This window comes from Trachypithecus francoisi, unplaced genomic scaffold (assembly GCF_009764315.1).
Source record: "Trachypithecus francoisi isolate TF-2019V2 unplaced genomic scaffold, Tfra_2.0 Lachesis_group16, whole genome shotgun sequence".
Lineage (NCBI taxonomy): Eukaryota > Metazoa > Chordata > Mammalia > Primates > Cercopithecidae > Trachypithecus > Trachypithecus francoisi.
Window position 1 is genome coordinate 9,935,651 of NW_022681461.1, and position 19,655 is coordinate 9,955,305.

The window sequence follows — 19,655 nt, forward strand, 5'->3', positions numbered from 1 at the left end:
TTGCAAAGATAATGGTTACTATTTTAATACATATGCCTCTGGGCTTTCTCTGTGTATAAACCTATGTTCACCTATTAAAATACATAGACATAGTTATCTTATTCTATTTTGGCTTTTAATGGGATCATACTATGCACATTGTTCTGGAATTTGCTTTTTGCTCTCAGTGGTATATGAAGGATACATTTCCATGTTTATACCGATGGAATCATAATTAAATTTTCTCTATTGATAAACACTTGGATTTATTTAAAAATCTGTAAATATGTGATGTATTTAATATTTATACTTCTATGACTATTTGTATGAGATGGAAATGGATTTGCTAGGGCTGGGAATGTTTCCCTTAAAAATAATGAGCAATTCCAAGTCCAAAGACAAGAATATCGCATCCCTTTATAACAGTAAACAAGAGGACCCATTCCTGCAAACTCTCACCAACCCTAAATACCAGCAACTTCTACACTTTTGAAAAAGTCAACGGTTTGAGATAGAAAGAGATCTTGATTTGCCTTGCATCTCATGGGCCCTAAGAGGGCTCAGCTTCTGCTCCTGGTGTGCCTCTCTTGATGCTCACATCTGAGAACAAAGAAGGCCCTAGCTGGACTCCATGGAGGGAGCATGGCTTCCCCTCCTCTGTCCTTGACTCAGAAGATTTCATCACATCACAGGAGGAGCCATGAGACATCAATGTCATCTAAGACAGAGGTGGAAAATGGAAATGGTGGTGGTGGGGGGCTAGGGGCTGCAGGAAAGTGCCCATGAATGCTGACGGGAGTCTGGAGAGGCAGTGGGTGTACCCTTGCTAACTGAAGGGTACGCTGCTTACCTAAAAAAAAAGAAAAAAAGAAAAATCAGATTCCAAAAGGTGGTCACAATGTTGCACCTATCCATGGAGCAGATTTGGCCACCAGCTACACCCTGATCTGAAACAGTAGAGTCTGGTTGCCCAGAGAAATATATCTAAGTGTCAGATTTTGGCTTCTATAGAAAAAAAAATCCCTTATGTCCAAAATTCTAATTTTTAACTAATTTTTTTCTTGTTTTAAGTTAGCCTTTTATGTTAATGTTGAAATTTCAAAATAAATCTTAATTTTCAGAAAGCTCATAAAGTGCTTATTTTTTCCTCACCTAGACAGAAAATGAAAGGTTACAAAAGAGTAATGATGAGTTTTCCAGGAAGCAAATATTAGGAATTTGCTTATTTTTGTTTTAGCATTTATCTACGTGCATATAGACACATTTGGAGTAAAATGAAACTTAGACCTAGTATTACACTGAATGACTTGAAATGGCTATTTTGAAGGTGAAAAATCGTCAAATGTCAGCAATGCCGTATCAATCAATGAAAAGCTAACCAGCACTCTTGCCTACTCCACAGCCAGTTTATGTTAAAATGTCCAGACCTTTCCACAGGAGGGTGGGAACAATACCACTGAAGTGCTAAGACTCTTGTGAATTAGTTTGTTTGTTTTATGATCTGATTCGGGCTCTGGCTCCATCTCTGTTTTGCTTTGATTACCAACATGGAGGGAGTTTTGGTAGCAGCCTAAACCAAGGCAAGCAGCTGTGTCTCTAACATGAAGTGTCTGCCTACAGGTGCAATGTTTCCCAAAAGTTTCTTCCACTTCAGAGAAGGCTTTTTGGCTCTGATTGTAAACAGTGGCTAGGCACTGACAGGCAAAATGTTCTGTTACACTGAGGTGTGAAACATCACCTGTTTGGTGAAGTAACATCCCATAACTGCTACACCTGGGCCTCTCCAGCCAGATGATTCCTGATGTCATGGGGCCAGTTGTCTTCATTGTGATCCTCGTCCCCACCACTTAGCATCTGCAGAACATCCTCAATAAGTCGGCACTGCACTTCATGCTTCCCAGAATACAAGGAAGATGAAGAGTACAACTGATCCAGTCATCTGTTAGATCTGTACATTTGAGTATGAAACAGAGCTCAAACATACCTGTAAATCTGAGCCTATCCAACCCACACATGGTTGAATAAACTCACTGCACCTCACCATGGAGCTTCACAATGGCTATTTCTGTTGCAACAGAGGATGAAGCACATGCTCTTTCCAATCAAAAGATGTTGAGAAAGGCTCCAGGTCTCCTTGGGGATCCCATAATCAGACTGAAGATTTGCAAGGGCCTTTGTTGACCACTGAGTCAAGCTCCCCAGAAAACTTTTATAGAGCCCTTGACCAGTGAACAACCATCAAGTTTCCAAAGATTTGGGGAATTTTCAGACTCCAGAGAAAATTCCATGGATTAAGAGGTGGGATTTTTTAAGACTTTCATAAAGAAATTCTCAAATCAAAACACACTTGAAATTATCATGAGAAGACTAATAAACAATTTTGTTCCAGTTGGTCATCCTTAATAAAAGTGATTTCAGGTGAGCATTGGGTTGAACCAAGACCATTTTCTTCCATTGTTGCCATTCTGATTTCAAATTGCACCTTGCTGCTTTATATCCTCTTCAGTTCTATCTTGCACCAGATACAGGCAGAATAGAAAGAAAATGGGTTTTAACAAAACCCATTTATGCCAACTTGAATAATAAACACCTGTCTGAGGAAAATCTCAAGCTTCCTCTAAGATTTCAGTAGCGTTCTCCAGTTCATAGGCAGGTTGTATGTCTTCAGTATGTGACCAATTGTTGTTTGGGAAACAAGATGTCTTTTCCACTGGAAACCCTGCACCAAATTCTGCATTTTCTCAGTCTTTCCCTTATAATCCATCCTTCCCAGTGCACTGAAACATGAGACACACTATATAATCAATGAACAATTCATAGGTGGCATAAAATGCCTTGCAGATACACAGTACTTTAATTTCTGACACATCCCCATGTAGTAGATAATGAATATACTACTATTTATATTTTTCTATTAGAAGATCAGAAGCACAGACTGTCCAAATTACTTGACCAAGGGCACACAAGTAACTTTCCTTTTGTGTTTCAATTATACAATTGCTTCATGATTCTTTCTTCACATGGTTGTTGTGAGGGGTGAATGGAATCAAATCAAGCCTGTGTGGAAAGTGCATGGGATGTAGGTTCTTAATGTAGGGTGTTCTTAATGCAGGATGACTACTGTTAGCATCTATTATTTGTGGTAATGATCATAATGTGGTGGAGAAATAATAATAACTTTAATTAATGATAATAATAAAGTTGAAATTGAACTCTTCCTGCAAAGGACATGGAAATTACAGCAACAAATTACGTCACATTTTGCCTATAAAATGAGTTAATTAGTAAGTTGTGAAGAAATGCATATGCTAATTCACTACAGGTAGGAGCACACAATGAAATCACATTTTTTCAGCAAGTAGATGCATTTCAAAAAATTAGTTTTATAGTACTATTTGCACATCTCTATGAAGATACACATGCAAAGATATAAAGTACAGTATTATTTGTACATGAAACATAAAAAAGTTGAAATACTCATCAATAAGAGAAAAGGAGATTGTTAAATCATTTACAATAGGGTCAACAATGGAAACTCTGAACGTATTGACAAAGAAAGATGTCCATGGTACAGTATTTAGATCTAAAATAGAAGAGTTTTGCAGTAGCTCACTCCTGTAATCCAAGCACTTTGGGAAGCCAAGGCGGGAAGATCACATGAGGCCAGGAGTTTGAGTCTGTGGTGAGCCACGGTTGCACCACTGCATTCCAGCTTGAATGAAAGAGCAAAACCATAATTCAAAAAATACAAGTAAACAAAAAAATAGAAGAGTTTATATTCCTTGATGCCACTTATGATCCTAGACATTTTGCTGTAACTTTTGATGGCAGACAGAAGATGGATTCTTCACTCATTCTGTTAACATGGATGTTGTGCTTCCTGAGAAAGAACACTAAAGTGGTGATAGTGTTTGAATTGACACTTCAAAAGCTGCAGATTTCTAATAGCTGCACCGTTCTTGTGATGACCTGTTCTCCCTGAGTGGGAACATCAGCCCTTGATTTGGAGCTCTCCATCAGGACTCATTATGCTGGCACCTGCAGTTCCACAGTGCAGTGATGTAACTTCTTGGAAATGGAGACCGGACACCAGGTTACCAAGGGTGAGCTAGAGCAGAGCCAGATGACAGATGGTGAGCCCTCCTGATTAGGACAGAAACCCTTGAGTCAGTGAGGCACATTCCATCAATGATGAAAGGCACCAGGTAGCCCTGGTCAAATGTCTTTTGAGACAATGTGTGAACTTCTATGTAAAGTCTTTCAAGACTTCTTTTTTCTTGTGAAATCTGGAGAAGAGGAGGTAGCCACACTTTCTCAGATTCCCTCTATTAGGGGGATGGAATGGCGACGTGGAAACCTCACCACTCAGGGACCCACAGATGAAAAAACTGCCCAGAACATTCGTTCAATCAGGAGGAAACGAGGTGCAAAGTTTATACGTCATTCAAAGGGGAAATTGATTCCCACCTACCGCCCAATTTGACTGTAAGCTCCCCCAGCACAGGGGATGTCTCAGTGTTGGTTCATCATTGATTCCTCAGCACAAGACCTGACTTAAAGAGACTCAATAAAATTTTTCAGAATGAATGAATGAAAAAACACTGTTGCCTGGATTCAGCCATGGTGCTACCATGATCACAAATTCCCTGCCCTTTTCACCCCAGCATTTCATCCCCTATTCCTGGATGGAACAGAGTGGAGACTGCAGAGGAGGAAATGGGGTAAACACCCAGTTCCACAGCTCTGGCTAAGGGCTAGCGGTTAGGGCAAGTCTTAATCATTCAAAACCTGGTCTCCTCCACCAATGTCAAATGAATCAGGCCTAAACTGATCAAGACCCTCTGCCTCACCCCTACCCCCTCTTCTCTAGTGGAATTGGGAGAATATTTGACAGTTCTGTTACCCTTCTTGCAAGACTTCAAATTCGTTCATGGTTCCATGTAGAATTCCCAGATAAGAAAGCTTTTGAGGACAATGAAGTTAAGAAAGGGAAGAAACCTGGCAGGGGACCTTCCTGAATGAGAGGGAATCAGGTCTTTTGGTTTATGATATTTGTGGGTATTTCCCTGAATCGAGTTAAACACTTCTCTAGTGCATTACAGTAGGATTTTAGATGAGTAGGAATGGTCAAACAATAAACATGGTCAGTATACAGTATCTCAACCTCAACAGCATTTGTTGCAGCATTTGTGTGCCTTTGGATTTAATGTCATTTCTCAAGAATATGTCCATTTCTGAGAGAGGATTCATGAATATGACTGGTATATTAATATGCATATTATCTCAATTAATTCTTAACACAACCTTATGAGGCCACTGGAATTATTTACATTTTATAGTAAATAAAACCAAGGCTTGGAGATGGTATGTCATTAGCCAAAAGTTTATGCTTACCAAAGATGAGGATGAAATTATCTACATTCCAAAGCCAATATAAATTGGACAGTACATTGGATCAAAGTATATTGATGTTGCTTCTATTGGTTTCTCATTTTTCCACTGAATCCTTTAATGCAGACAGGACTGTAATGTAGAAAGGTTTTAAAATAGAAGCTTTCAAATATTCTGTAATTTTAGTTATCAAAGTTTAGTATTTCCAATAAAATATTATTTTCACTATCTTACCCATCTCAATCAAAATAATAAATTAGAAACAAAGCATACACAATTTTCACTTCTACAATCCAAAAGAAAAACCGAAGAAGTAAAACAGAAATGAAAGTTCAGGCAAGTATCCAATTTTCTTGCCTTTCATCAGTTATGTGGGAAGGTAAAATGGCATAGCCACTGTGGATAGCAATCTGGTAGTTTCTTCAAAAGTTACACATACCAATTCCCCTTCTGTGACTATACCCAAGAAATTGATAAACATATGTTAATGCAAAAATGTATGCACAGGTGTTCCTAGCACATTATTCATTATAGCCAGAAAAGTGAAAGCAATCAAATGTTCATCAATTGATGAATGGATTAATATTCATACAATGGAATACATACAGTGTATTCATGCCATGCAGTATTTTCAGCCAGGAATGAAGTACTGATACATGTTATAATATGAACAAGCCCTGAAAACATGACGCTAAATAAAAGCAGCCAGACACAAAAGATCACATATTTTATGATTCCGTTTACATGAAAGGCCCAGAATAGAGAAATCTATAGAAGCAGAAAATAGATTATGCAAATGAAGGTAGAGAGAATTGAAACTAACTGTGGGCTATGGTTTGAATTTTTTCTCCTAAATTCATGTTGAAATTTAATCCCCATATGGCAGCATTGAAAGATGGGCCATTTTAGGGATGATAGGATCATGAGGGCTCTGTCCTCAAGAATGGATTAATCCATTCGTGGGTTAATAGATTAATGGGTTATCGTGGGAATGAAACTGGTATGTTAATAAGAAGAGAAAGACAGAGCTGAGCCACCATGTTAGCACACTCAGCCCCTTCACCATGTGATGACCTGTGCCACCTTGGGACTCTGCAGAGAGTCCCCACCAGCAAGAAGGCTTTCACCAGATGCACCTCTTGTGACCTTGGACTTTCCAGTCTCCAGAGCTGTAAGAAATAAATTTTGTTTCGTTAGGAAAGACCCAGTGTCAGATATTCTGCTGTAAGCAACAGAAAACAGACTCAGACACTGATTAATAAATACAGGACTTATTTTTGGGGTGAGGAAAATGTTCTGGAGTTAGATGTGGTAATAGTTGCTTAAGATAATGAATACACTAAAAACCACCAAATACTTTAAGATGATGAGTTTTATGTTACGTAAAGTATATCTCAACAAAATAATGATATATACAGACATGAACTGCGTAATGACATGTCAGTCAAGGACAGACTACATACATCATGGCCAATGGTGGTCACATAAGATTATAATGAAGCAGAAAACTGCCTATCACCTACTGACGTCATACCTGGAAACATTTAGTGCTGCTTACGTATTTGTGGTGATGCTGGTGTAATGTGCTGCCAGTCATATAAAGTCTAGCACATACAATTGTGTACATCATATAATACTTGATCATGATAATGCACAACTATGCTATTGGTTTATGTATTTACTGTACTAGACTTTTGATTCTTATTTTAAAGTATACTCCTGCCTGTAAAAAGAAAATTTTAGATATAAAACCACCTGAGGCAGTTCCTTCAGGAGGGATTCCAGAAGAAGGCACTATTATCACAGGAGATGACAGCTCCCTGCGTGTTACTGCCCCTGAAGCCCTTCCAGTTCAATAAGATGTGCAGGTGGAAGACGGTAATACGGATGACCCTAACCCTGTATAGGCCCAGGCTAATGTGCATTTGTGTCTCAGTTTATAACTAAAAAGCTTAAAAAGTAGAAATAAAAATTTAAAATTATAACAATAGAAAAGCTATAATAGAATAAGAGTATACAGAGAAATTTTTTTTTTGTGGGGGTGGGGATGGAGTCTCGCTCTATCACCCAGGCTGTGGTGCAATCTCAGCTCACTGCAGCCTCCACCAACCTGGTTCAAGCAATTCCTATGCCTCAACCTCCCGAGTAGCTGGGATTACAAGGGCATGCCACCATGCCCGGCTAAATTTTTTTTGTATTTTTAGTAGAGACAGAGTTTCACCATGCTGGCCAGACTGGTCACGAATTTCTGACCTCAGGCAATCTGCCTGCCTTGGCCTCCCAAAGTGCTGGGATTACAGGCATGAGCCACCACGCCTGGTCAAAAATATTTTTTTGTAATTTTAGTATAGTCTAAGTATACAGTATATAGTTTACAGTAATGTCCTAGGCCTACACGTTTACTTCACTCACTCACTCAGTCACTGACTCATCCAAGGCAACTTCCAGTCCTGCAAGTTCCAATCACGGCAAGTGCCCAATACAGGTACATCATTGTTTATCTTTCAGACTGTGTTTTATTGTACCTTTTCTATGTCTACATATGTCTAAAGGCATAAATACACAGTATTGTGTTACAATTGCCTACAGTATTCAGGACAGTCACACGCTGTGCAGGCTTGTGGCCTACCATTTAGCCTGAATGTGTAGAAGGCTCTACCATCTAGATTTGTGTAAGTTCACTCTATGATAGTCACACAACAGTGAGATGGCCTCATGATGCATTTCTCAGAACATATCCCCGTTGTTAAGTGACAAATGACTGTATTTTTTTAAAAATACACATTAGGTGAAAATCAGTCTCTGTGTCAGTTTGGCGAGTGGTGAAGACAGAAGCTTCTGTGCTGTGAGAGGCTCAGCTTGCAGATGCACCTGCCCTGGGGGTTGCTGCAGAGGAAAGGCATCTCCCTTTGTGAGTTCCTGCAACTCCTGGAAATTGAAGCATTACTAGAAGAGATCCCTGCCGTGATGGTGATGATGGCGATGATAGGAATAGCTAAATAACTCTTAGGTACAGGCACTGTTCTGAGCATTTCACACATGCTCTTCGTGTCATCTTCACAACGAACCTATGGCAGTGGTTCTCAAACTTCAGCAGGCATCAGAATCACCCGGAGGCTCCTGAAGACTCAGATTGCAGGGCCCATTCTGTGAGTTTTTCATTCAGTAGATCTGAGACAGGGTTCCATAATTTGCTTTTCAAACAAATTCCAAAATAGTGCAGGTGCTACTGGTCAGAGAACCACCTTGGAGAACCACTGCCCTAGGAGATGAGGGCTCTTCTATGCCCCATTTTACAGGTGAGGTGGAAGACACTTCTTTCTTCCTCCAACTCTACCAAACCATGGACAATTAATTCCTTGAGACATTGTCCTCTAGGTCAAAGGTGCCCAACCCTTGGGCCGTGGACCCCTACTGGTCCATGGTCTGTTAGGAACTGGGCCACGCAGCAGGTGCCTGGCGGAGAAGAAAGTATGACCGCCTTAGCTCCGCCTCCTGTCACACCAGCTGCAGCATTAGATTCTCATAGGAGCATGAACCCTATTGTGAACTGCTCATTGGAGGGATCTAGGTTTTGCACTCCTTAGGAGAATCTCAGTAATGCCTGATGGGCTGAGGTGGAACAGTTTCATCCTGAAACCATCCCCCCAATCTGCAGAAAAATCGTCTTCCACAAAACCAGTCCCTGGTGCCAAAAAGGTTGGGGACCGCTGCTCTAGGTTCATACAGTAGCTTTTTAGATTGGGTCCTGCAATTTAAAAACCTTTTCCTCTCTCTTCAGTCTTCACTTTCTGGACCATTGTCAAGTCTGAAATTCTGTTCGGGAGATCTAAGGCTGAACACCAAGTCTTTTTTTGATTTGCATTCCTGTTGTTAAAATCCATAGTCTGTGAGATAACAATACCCCTGGCGATAGAGGGGAAATGTCCCTGTAAAGAGAACAAAAAAAGATTTTGAAAAAATGCATCACTCCCCTTGCATTATATACACCACAGGTCTGCAGGTATAGGGCAGGGGTCAGAATCTGATACTCTACTCTCCCTTCCATCCCACCTGCTCCAGCACCTGCTCCAGGTGAAATAACTCAGATGTGGGGAAATCTTCTGCTAGAGAAAGGGGTGGCTGGTTGTTCCTACCAACCTGAAATAATCAAAAAGCCAGAATCTAGTTAAAGAAAGATTGAGGACTCCAGCCAGGAACACACTTCCAAGTTTCTTTGGGGAGTGCTCAAGAGAACAAAAGAGAGGCCTGAGTTTTTAAAGAAAAACAAAAGGTTTAATCAGGAGAGTGAGCAATTACAAAAGTTGTTCGTCAGGAATTCTCATTGGTTTACAGAAGTAATGTTAGTTAGTGACTGGCTACACATTGCGGAACTACAGAGTGTGTGGTGTTTTATGGCTACTTGGCATCAGTTAATCTAGAGCCTGCAGAGCAAGTGTCTTCAAGAGATAATTATTTGGCTTAAGGGGGAGTGGGACATGACTGCTATTGCATTTTATATGCCTTTCTGGGCCTAATCATTTAAAGGGGCTCTCATTCATTGGGTAAAACTCAGTGGAGAGTCACAGAAAACAGGAAGTGCTTTTGAGGAAGTTTTGAATGGAAGCAGGAGGTGACAGTTGGGAACTGTGTGTTGGGGAATGACCTCCCAGCTGGGTCCCTTGGGAGGGGTGTGGTGTCTTGGTTGCTGCTCCTGTGAACTGCAGAGAAGGTCATGTTTAGCATAAATCATTCTCTGCAGTGCTCCTGCAAAATCCTAATGACTACCAGCCCTCAGTACCAAGGTCCCATACACCCCTGCGGCACTGCATTCCGGTTTGTCCAGTGTTCCACCTCCTGAGATCAAATCCTGACTTCCTCACTGACTAGCCCTGTGCCCTTGGGCAAGCTCCGTAACCTCTCTAACCTCAGTGTACTCATCTGTAAAATGGGGATGAGGGTTATCCTGATGATCAAATGCCATAATACATGACAAGGCGAATGCGGTGCTTGGCACGTAAGTAAGCAGTGTGTTCCCAGTTGACCACTGATTTCAAGAAGACAAAAACAGGTACAGTGAGATTTTGGGTGAGTCTTTGGGGGTTCACCGCCACCTGTTTTTCTTGTTTATCTATATTTTTGTTTTTTATAATGCTTACTTGTTTTATTTGATTTCTTTTACATAAAAATGATTGAGAAGCAACAGACAAAACTGCTGGAAGGACAAAGGGTAAGGTCCTCTGAGAATGGCTGAAAACAGCCACGAGGAAGTTACTCATTGGAAGCACTAATTGGAGGAAACCAAGCCACCGCAACAGCAGGCTTACTGCTCTAGGGCAAGGTGGAGGGAATGGGGGACATTAGTGGTTATAAACCAGAGAGCTGGTGGGTTCATTGCTCTATCTGGTAAACACTTACAGAGTCTGCATTTGTATAACAAATCAATGGCTTTTCATCAAATTATGAACAGGTGAGGACACAGAGACTGGAGTTTGAGGGCAGATGTTCACTCCTGTCTGTTCCACACACTGTTTACCAGGACATAACAACAACGGTCAGTCGAAGAAAGTGATTTTTGATGTGCTTTTTACGTTTCTGAGAATATGCAAGAGAAGGGGAAGAACAAAAGTTTCCTAGATGGGCCACTGGTTGGCAAGCTTACATTTTAGCCAGAGATGATGCCCAGCATTGATCTATTTCAGTGTGTCCCCACATATATGAAGCTCAACACACAGAAACAACAAGAGAGTAAGCAATGATCATGGGAACTGGTTTGGCTGACAAACCCCAAGGGCATAGAAGTATAGAAGTTCCTTAATCCTACATCAAAGCATAGAAGAGTGCTCACCACAGGCAGTGTGTTGACATGGCTCCAGGTCATGTTTATGGCCCTGCATCCCTAATCTGTCCATCTCTGCTTTAAGACCTCAGGTGAACAGCGCCCCCACCCTCCCCCCAACCCTGCCCCACCTCCCCCTCTACCCGCCCCTCCGTGCCCCACCCCCGCCAGGCCTCAAGGGCTTGTCACATGCCCTGTTACTTTCCTGTGTTTTCTGACCATTCTATCTAAAATCTTCAGTGACATATCTTACAATATTATCTCAGAAAGAGTGTTTCAGTGACACCGGGGCACACTTATCTTCCAAAACATCTTTAAGATGAATAATACCAGTGTAGGAGTAAAGGGAAAACTTTTCCTTCACCCTCCCAAGCTTCACTAAAAAGTCACCTCACACAAGGCATGAATGAGTTTAATTAGTTAGATTAATTAATTAGAGAAAAGGCATTCAAATTTGTTTAACATGTATACGCGGAGACTTCAGAATGAAGATGCAACTCCCCAGTGGGATGCAGAAGCTTATATACTCTCTGGAGGTTACAAAGTCAGGGCCTGGATCCTGGAAAAACAGGTTATGGGAGGGGGCAGAAGAGGATTTCTGCTGAGGGGCAATAAATGATGGCCAGGGAGAGTTGATGGGCTTCAAGAACATACAGTGGTCTGGGACAAAGTCTGTTGGGCCCGCAGGGCAGACAGTGGTTTGTGACAAAACTTCGTCCAGGTTTGTCGACAGACTTCAGTTTCTTTCCTCTTAACATGAGCCCAGTTAATGAAAGCTCGTAGAGGGAAACAGAGGTAATTATTTTCCTCTTTGGTAGGTCTGGACTTTAGGCAGATAAGGCAGCTTCAGAGAACAAATTACCCTACAATTTGAGAGGCCATTTCTTTTTTTTTTTTTTTTTTTTTTTTGAGACGGAGTCTCGCTCTGTCGCCCAGGCTGGAGTGCAGTGGCCCGATCTCAGCTCACTGCAAGCTCCGCCTCCCGGATTTACGCCATTCTCTCGCCTCAGCCTCCCGAGTAGCTGGGACTACAGGCGCCCGCCATCTCGCCCGGCTAATTTTTTGTATATTTTAGTAGAGACGGGGTTTCACCGTGTTAGCCAGGATGGTCTCGATCTCCTGACCTCGTGATCCGCCCGTCTCGGCCTCCCAAAGTGCTGGGATTACAGGCTTGAGCCACCGCGCCCGGCCGAGGCCATTTCTTTTTCATTCTTTCTTAGAATTTTCATCTCTCTTTTTACATTCTCCATGTGTTCTCACTTGTTAATTTTTCCATTAACCCTTAGCATAGTAATCATAGCTATTTTCAGTGCCTGGTTTGATCGTTCTGACACCCATGACATATCTGATTCTTGTTCTGAGGCTTGTTCTGTCTCTTCAAGTTGTGCTTTTGTTAATGGTGGAGGATGTCCAGGTTCTTGGTGTCTTCAACAAAGAATTGGACAAAACCCACAAACGAAGCAAGGAAGGAACAAAGGGTTTATTGAAAATAATAGTACACTCCACAGTGTGGGAGCAGGCCTGAGCATAGTGGCTCAAAGGCCCTGTTACAGATTTGGGGGAGTGTAAATACCCTCTAGAGGATTCCACTGGTTACTTGGCATATGCCCTGTGCAAATGGAGAGGATGAAGTAAAGTTACAAAGTCATTTACTTGATCTATACCCTATGGAGAGGGTATTTCCTGTCATAGCTAAAGTGTGAATCGGCCTTATGTTTTCTGCCTCCAGACCCTACTTTCCTACCTCACTTTTGGCCTTTTAGAATGCCTTGTAATTTTCTTTTGAAAGAGAAACTTGAGGTACGGTGAAAGAAGCTCTGATAAATGACCCTTTAGGAAAGTGGTGGTGTGGTTTAGAGGGAGGAGAAGCACTCCTTAGTCCTGTGAGTTGCAGTTTTTTAACAAATCTGTGTCCCTGCACTATGGAATTCACAAGTGCCTCTCAGTTTTTCCCTCCTTAGACAGAAGAGAGTGGCCAAAGTGGGCTGTTGTTTGGGGCTACCCTTCTCCACCTGGAAGGCTAAAGCAGGCTGGAGTTGGGTATTTCCTCGCTCAGGTCGGTTAAGCTTTGATAAAACCCAAATAGGTTAGAGTTTGGTAAAACAGTGTCTCTTGAGTGTAGGCCTTATTAAGGAGAACAGAATGCTCTGGCGGATTCCAAAATTGTTACTTTTTCCGTCCCCAGCAGGAATCATAAGGGAATTCTCAGGTTTTCACTTTGAGAGCCTGGTGGAGCTACTGAAGCTATAAAACCTGAGGGCACTCCCAGGACCGAAGCCAGGACCAAAGCCAGGACCGAACCCAGGGCTGAGTTTTAATGCTGCGATTTGTCCACAACCTGACTCTGGCAATTTGTCAGTTACAGCTTGGTTTTTCTTAGGAGGCACTTGTTCCTGCAGAGGCCTCTGGCCATGGTCTCCGCTCCTGTGAGTTGCGATTCTCGGTATTCCTTTCTCTCTCCAGGTATTAGGGCAGTGGTTTGCTTCATGACTTCGCTTGTCTTAGGGATCTAAGAAGAGTTGTTGATTTTAAAATTTATTCAGGTTTTTATTTGTTAGTAGATGGTTACAACTTCCAAACTCCTTCCATGCTGTAATGGAAACAGGAATTCGCTGCTGGAATCTTTTTTCAGAATTACAGACACAAAGCCAAGAATTTAGTCTTATTTTTTACCTATATTGGACACCCCTGAGTGCTCGGTGATTCGCAGTTTGTGCTGCTCTTGAATGTGACTGAAGAGGAAAGAATATAAAGCGCCAGGGAAAGAGTACTTCTGTTCAGAGCTCAACATACTGCCCGGGTTGGGGTGAGGGGAGTGTGCGTGGTTGTGGGGAGTGGGGCAGCGGAAGGGAGCAAGTGTTCTGGAGTTCTGAGCAGAGCCACTGCTCTGCATCCTCACTAAAGCAGTCTCATCAGAACACTGTCCTGGTTTATCTCCTCATTGTCCATCCCTCCTTTAGCCCTTAGCAAAGCCCCCTCCCTGTTTCTCTCGGCTGGGAATGGTAAGTTGGAGCCAACAGCCACCATCCTCAGAGAGATTCTGTGCGACTGAGATGAGCGTGGAGTGCCCTGGAATCCAGCTGGGCAGTGGTGCTTCCTCAGGCCTGTGCTGTGTGATGGACCCGCTGAGCAGCGTCCGCACAGATCTCAGGAACATCAGTTCCCAAATGAGAGACTCGCCTTTATCAAGTTATCTGAGGACCCTCTGTTTCTCCCGCTCTTCCTCCTCCTTCTTCTTCTCTATCAATTCTTTAACTTTTTTCTTGAACTACATACTTTCTGAATCTGTTATCTCATGAAAATAATGAATGCTCGTTACTTAAAAATCGAAATAATACTGCACAAAGAGAAACTGCCCCCTCATGCCCTGTCCAACATATGACAGCTATGAACTATTGAAACCGAGATCAGATGCTACTTGCTTAGACCGGCCCTGACCCCTAGAGGGAAGCACCCTCCTAGTGTGTGCCTTGACTGTCCCCGGCTCCCTTTAGAGCCTGCGCAGTGCTGCACTTGCCCGTGGATTTGTGCCAGGTTTTGATTTGCTTGTTTACGTGGGAATATGAGGTCCAGAGGAAGAAGCCGTGAGTATATGCTTCATTTGTATGTCCTTAAGGCCAGCACAGCACCATCTCATAGGAGATGCCCAATAAAGACTTAAGCATAAACATGAAAAAAGCCTTTAAATGTACGAATTATGATTTTTGTTTTGTTTTGTTTTGTTTTGTTTTGAGATGGAGTGTGTCACCCAAGCTGGAGTACAGTTACTCAATCTCGGCTCACTGCAACCTCCGCCTCCCGGGTTCAAGTGATTCTCCTGTCTCAGACTTGTGAGTAGCTGGGGTTACAGGCACATGCCACCACGCCTGGCTAAGTTTTGTATTTTTAGTAGAGACAGGGCTTCGCCATGTTGGCCAGGCTGGTCTTGAACTCCTGACCTCAGGTGATCCATCCACAAACAATAAAACTTTGACAACAGCTCATATATCTGGATACTATGAACTGCAAATTGTTCCACACACTGCTAAAGCATAGAGGTCAATCACCTCTTGGCTTTCCTGGGGAGATGGGAGGTCTGAATCTGACACTATCTTACCTGATCCTTCACAGGAGTCACAAAGCCTTTCTGTCTCCAAAGTGCTGGGATTACAGGTGTGAGCCACTACACCAAGCCATAAGTAACAATTTATAAAGAGTTATGAAGTATGTACATTCATGGGCACATTAAGCATAACCTCATGAATGCAAGTACTTAGCCGGGCGTGGTGGTGGGCACCTATATTCCCAGCTACTCAGGAGGCTGAAGCAGGAGAATCGCTTGAACCCAGGAGGCGGAGGTTGCAGTGAGCTGAGATTGTGCCATTGCACTCCAGCCTGGGAGACAAGAGCGAGACTTCATCTCAAAAAAAAAAGAAAGAGAAAGGAAGGAAGGAAGGAAGGAAGGAAGGAAGGAAGGGAGGGAGGGAGGGAGGGAGGGAGGGAGGGAAAGAAAGAAAGGAAAGAAAGAAAGGAAAGAAAAGAAGGAGAGAGAGAGAAAGAGAAAAAGAGAGAAAGAAAGAGAGAAAGAGAGAAAGATTGCATATATAAAATAAACTATGTGAAATCTACAAACCCATATATTTACATTGAATGTTTTGTACCAAATAGTCCATCCTGCTTGTATGTCATGGTGGTTTTCAATTTTTCTTCCTCAGCGTCTACAAAGAAAAACTCTTACCTTCTTTTTTTTTTATAGGACCAGAAGGAATCAAGAAGTCCGTAAACAACAGGAGAGATGGGTCCCACAGTTGCCACAGCCGTCATTGGGGCCTTCTCTTCCATAGGGAGTATTTGCATGTACCCAGTGTCATTAGTAGCAGAATACTTAGGATTGTACCTACAGGCTTCTTCCTTTTAAAAGTAAAGGGGGAAGAGACTTGATTACCACCATCCTCCCTCTGGACAACATGAGTTAGAACCACAATGCTCAGCACTTTGCAGCTTAGGATTTACCAGGAAATGAAGTGCTGTTAGTTGAGTTGAAACTAAACATTAGCTCAAGTCTCTTGAATGAGACCCTTAGGCTTATGATCCACCAGAAATTTTTTCACAATGGAGAAAAGTGTATTATATGTAAAATAGTTTGTATATTCTCAATGTTACTATGTTTGGCTCTTCTCTATGTTATATGTTCTTGCTGACACATAGCAAGAACAGCTGTGTGTTAACCACATAATCATAGAACTGTGCAAAGGCTAATAATTTATAATGACAGCACTGACAGTTTGCAGATATAGATTCTACCATCTCAAATGTGAGTTCTGAAAAAAGTGTCTGTTACCTCTGAAAGTGCTCCACTTTCCAAAAGCAGAGCTGGAATGACAGCAAGATAAAGAGCTCCACTGACCTTTCTTTCATATGGATAGGATTCCTCAGAGTTCAGGCCTCCATTGTCGGCAACATACTGGAAGCAAAATAATGGTTCTCCAAAAATGCAGCCAACATTGCCTTGAAACCTAGAGCAGTCCACCAAGTCTGCACACTCAGTAAAACTAGTTTCTCAGTTTTCCGAACACCTGTCCTTCCAGAGCCCCAGCTGTACTAAAAGTATAAGAAGATGCACACTTACCCGGAAAAAAGAAGAAAAAAGCTGTCATTCACAAAGCAAACGGCAAAACTTTGACAACAGCTCATATATCTGAGTACTATGAACCGCAAGTTGTTCTACACGCCACTAAAGCAAAGAGGTCGATCACCTCTTGGCTTTCCTGGGGAGATGGGAGGTCTGAATCTGACACTGTCTTACCTGATCCTTCACAGGAGTCACATAGCTTTTCTCTCTCCAATCCACAGATTTGGGGATATCATGAAACAGAGGTTCCTGGAACACTTTCCCCTTCCTGTGCTTCTGGTATTGGAAGCCATTCACCACCCGCCTGAATTATTCACTGGTCTTCAAGGAAAAGGAAATAAACTGTTGAAAAGCAAGAGATTTCTTTAGTAAGGAACCGAGGAGAGGAAACATAGAGTCCACACAGCAGTCCACAGCACACTCACCATGTCTCCAAAGGCACTCATGGCCATTGTGAAGCTGTTTCCCTTCCCTGTATTCCTGATTGTGCTGCTCAGTCATCTTCATGTTCTTCTCCCACACTGCTCTCCTCCACCCTTCTTCATTCTTGAGGCAAACATGTAACTGAATGCTATTTATTTCTACCTAAAACCCAATTCACGCTCACCAAGTGAATCTGCAGACAGACATGGAAGAGCAACCATGGCCAGGGAAGGCTTGACGCCTCTGGGAGCTGTTCTCCAAGCCAAAAAATGACAGGAGCATATGCCCATATCATGCTCATAATCGGCGCCATTAGGTTATTGCATTAGGTTATTGGTAAGAGCTGGCCTCTAGTAGCTACTCTCTGGCTATAATCTCCCAACATCAAGGACCATTCTCTCAGGAATCCCTTTGGATGGTTTCAGGTGCCACCAACCATGCCATATAATCTCTTGTGCTTTGCCTTCCACTGGTTCCACTGTGCATCTAAGCTGTTAGAGTAGCTGAGGCTAATCTCAGGCAAAAGGCAACCAGGAGAAGTGAGGGATTCATGTTTCAAAACCTAGGAAGGGAAAAGAAATGAGGATCTGATTAGACCAATCCTAAAAAGCTACCTTACTGCCCCCTGAGAAACTAGAGCCACCACGGTAGAATAAAAATATTTAAGCATCTACCTAAGGACTGTGGAAGAGGCCAGGGATATGGTTGGAGAAACACAGGGCAAGTGGAGGTATTGGATGGACTCACCAAAATGAAATGCAGCCTGTCCAGAGCTGTAGGAGCTGAAACAGTTTATGCGATGATAATTTAGGTTATGAGAAAAATATGAAGGTACCTCGTGTGTGAGAAGGTTAAGGCAACAACTGGGAAACCAACTGATCTAGGTTTTGTACCAATTGTACTGAGGTCATCCAGGCAAAACCTCACCAATGGAGACTTCTAATCCCAAGTAGGGATAAAGGGATCCCCAATAATTGGGAGGTGAGTTCACACTTTGTTTTTGGCTAATACACAGCAGGAGGTGAGCTATGTTTTCCAACCTCCCCTTCTTGCAGGAAACCTTTCTGGAATGCCTTCCCAGGAGACAGTGGGAAGGAGAGTACACACTGCTCCCGCAGCCCTACATGTCATGTCTCCAGTGCTGACAAAACCTCATCTGCCTCTCCAAAACCAGGGCTCCAGGCTGGGGTCCCAGGCTAGGTCCCACGCTGCTTGCCCCCACCCTCTGCTCAGGATCACTGTGGCCACGGGACGTGTGCGGTGGTGCAAGGAGCAAGGCGCATCTTCACCCGACTCGCAGGGGTTGAGCTTCCCTGTCCTGCCCCACCAGCCTTAGGAACACCGTAACTCAGCACCCCAGAAATGCGCCCCCTCACAGAGCGGAGGTACTCGCCGGGCACCGGGGTGGCCTCTGTCCCATCTGTACAGGCACAGTCAGGCAAGTGCAGGGTCCAGGGGTCTTCAGTCCTCTGCGGCCGCCTCAAGTTTGCTAGTTTGACCTCTAAAGTCCCCCACCAGGATGCCACCCAGGAGGCTCTGTCCCCACCGCCTGCCGCACTGCGATTGGCTGCGCCGCCTCTGGGCGTAGCCTCAGGGCACCGGGACGCAGCACGATGCAGCTCAGTCCCAACCTGTCCCAGGGAGCGGCGCGCCTGCCTGGTGGACCCGAGGCAGGCGTGGGGGGCGGGAAGCCGGAGCTGCGCGATCCAGGGGCTGCTGAGTGGAAGGTCGGAAGTCTCCCTCTGAGGTTCAGATCAACCAAGTACCCGACTTAATGCGCTGGGCGAGTGATTCATGAAAAGAAGTTTAAAGCTAGCCCTGTGTGGATTACCAGCCCAACTCTGCTTTTCTTTAGTCCCAGTTTTTGACTAAAGTCTCCTGCAGGGCTGAGATTTACTCTAGTTCAGTGGTTCCTGTTTAGTCCACAGAAAGGTGGGGCCCGGTGGAAGAACGCAGAGTCCGCGAGCAGAAGCCTTCTGTTCCATTTCAGGGTGGGTGCAGCCCAGCTTTAGAAGAATATGGTAGAGAAAGGCATCCCCAAAACACGCCATGCAATGGTCAAGGCCAGACCCTGGAGAGGGAGGGGACTGGCTGGGTCTCCAGAGACCGCAGGCGTCTTGTCCTGCGTCCTTTCCAGTCTCCTCCATTCGGGGATTCTTCCTTCCTTCACGTCTTTCATTAAGTAAGTGAACGAATCAGTCGTCAATAATTAATGAAGCTCCTCTAACTTTGTGCTATTGTCCTTTGCTTGGGACAGTTGGAACATTGCCGTAGAAATTTAGAAATGTCCAGGTAACTTTCCTAACTGCTTTTCTGAGGCCCAGCCTTTCCATTTTAAAATCTAAGATTAACTGAGTAATCTTGATTTTATGGCAGATGGGCACAGAGTTTGAAAGATATTTAAACAAAATTATGGCCAAGCCTCTTGATGCA

General features: G+C 43.3%; 1 pseudogene; it reads right to left on the minus strand.

The window, feature by feature from the left end:
* Nucleotides 1-1,716: 1,716 nt before the first annotated feature.
* LOC117098395 lies at nt 1,717-17,774 on the minus strand (annotated as a pseudogene).
* Between the last annotated feature and the right edge of the window lie 1,881 nt (nt 17,775-19,655).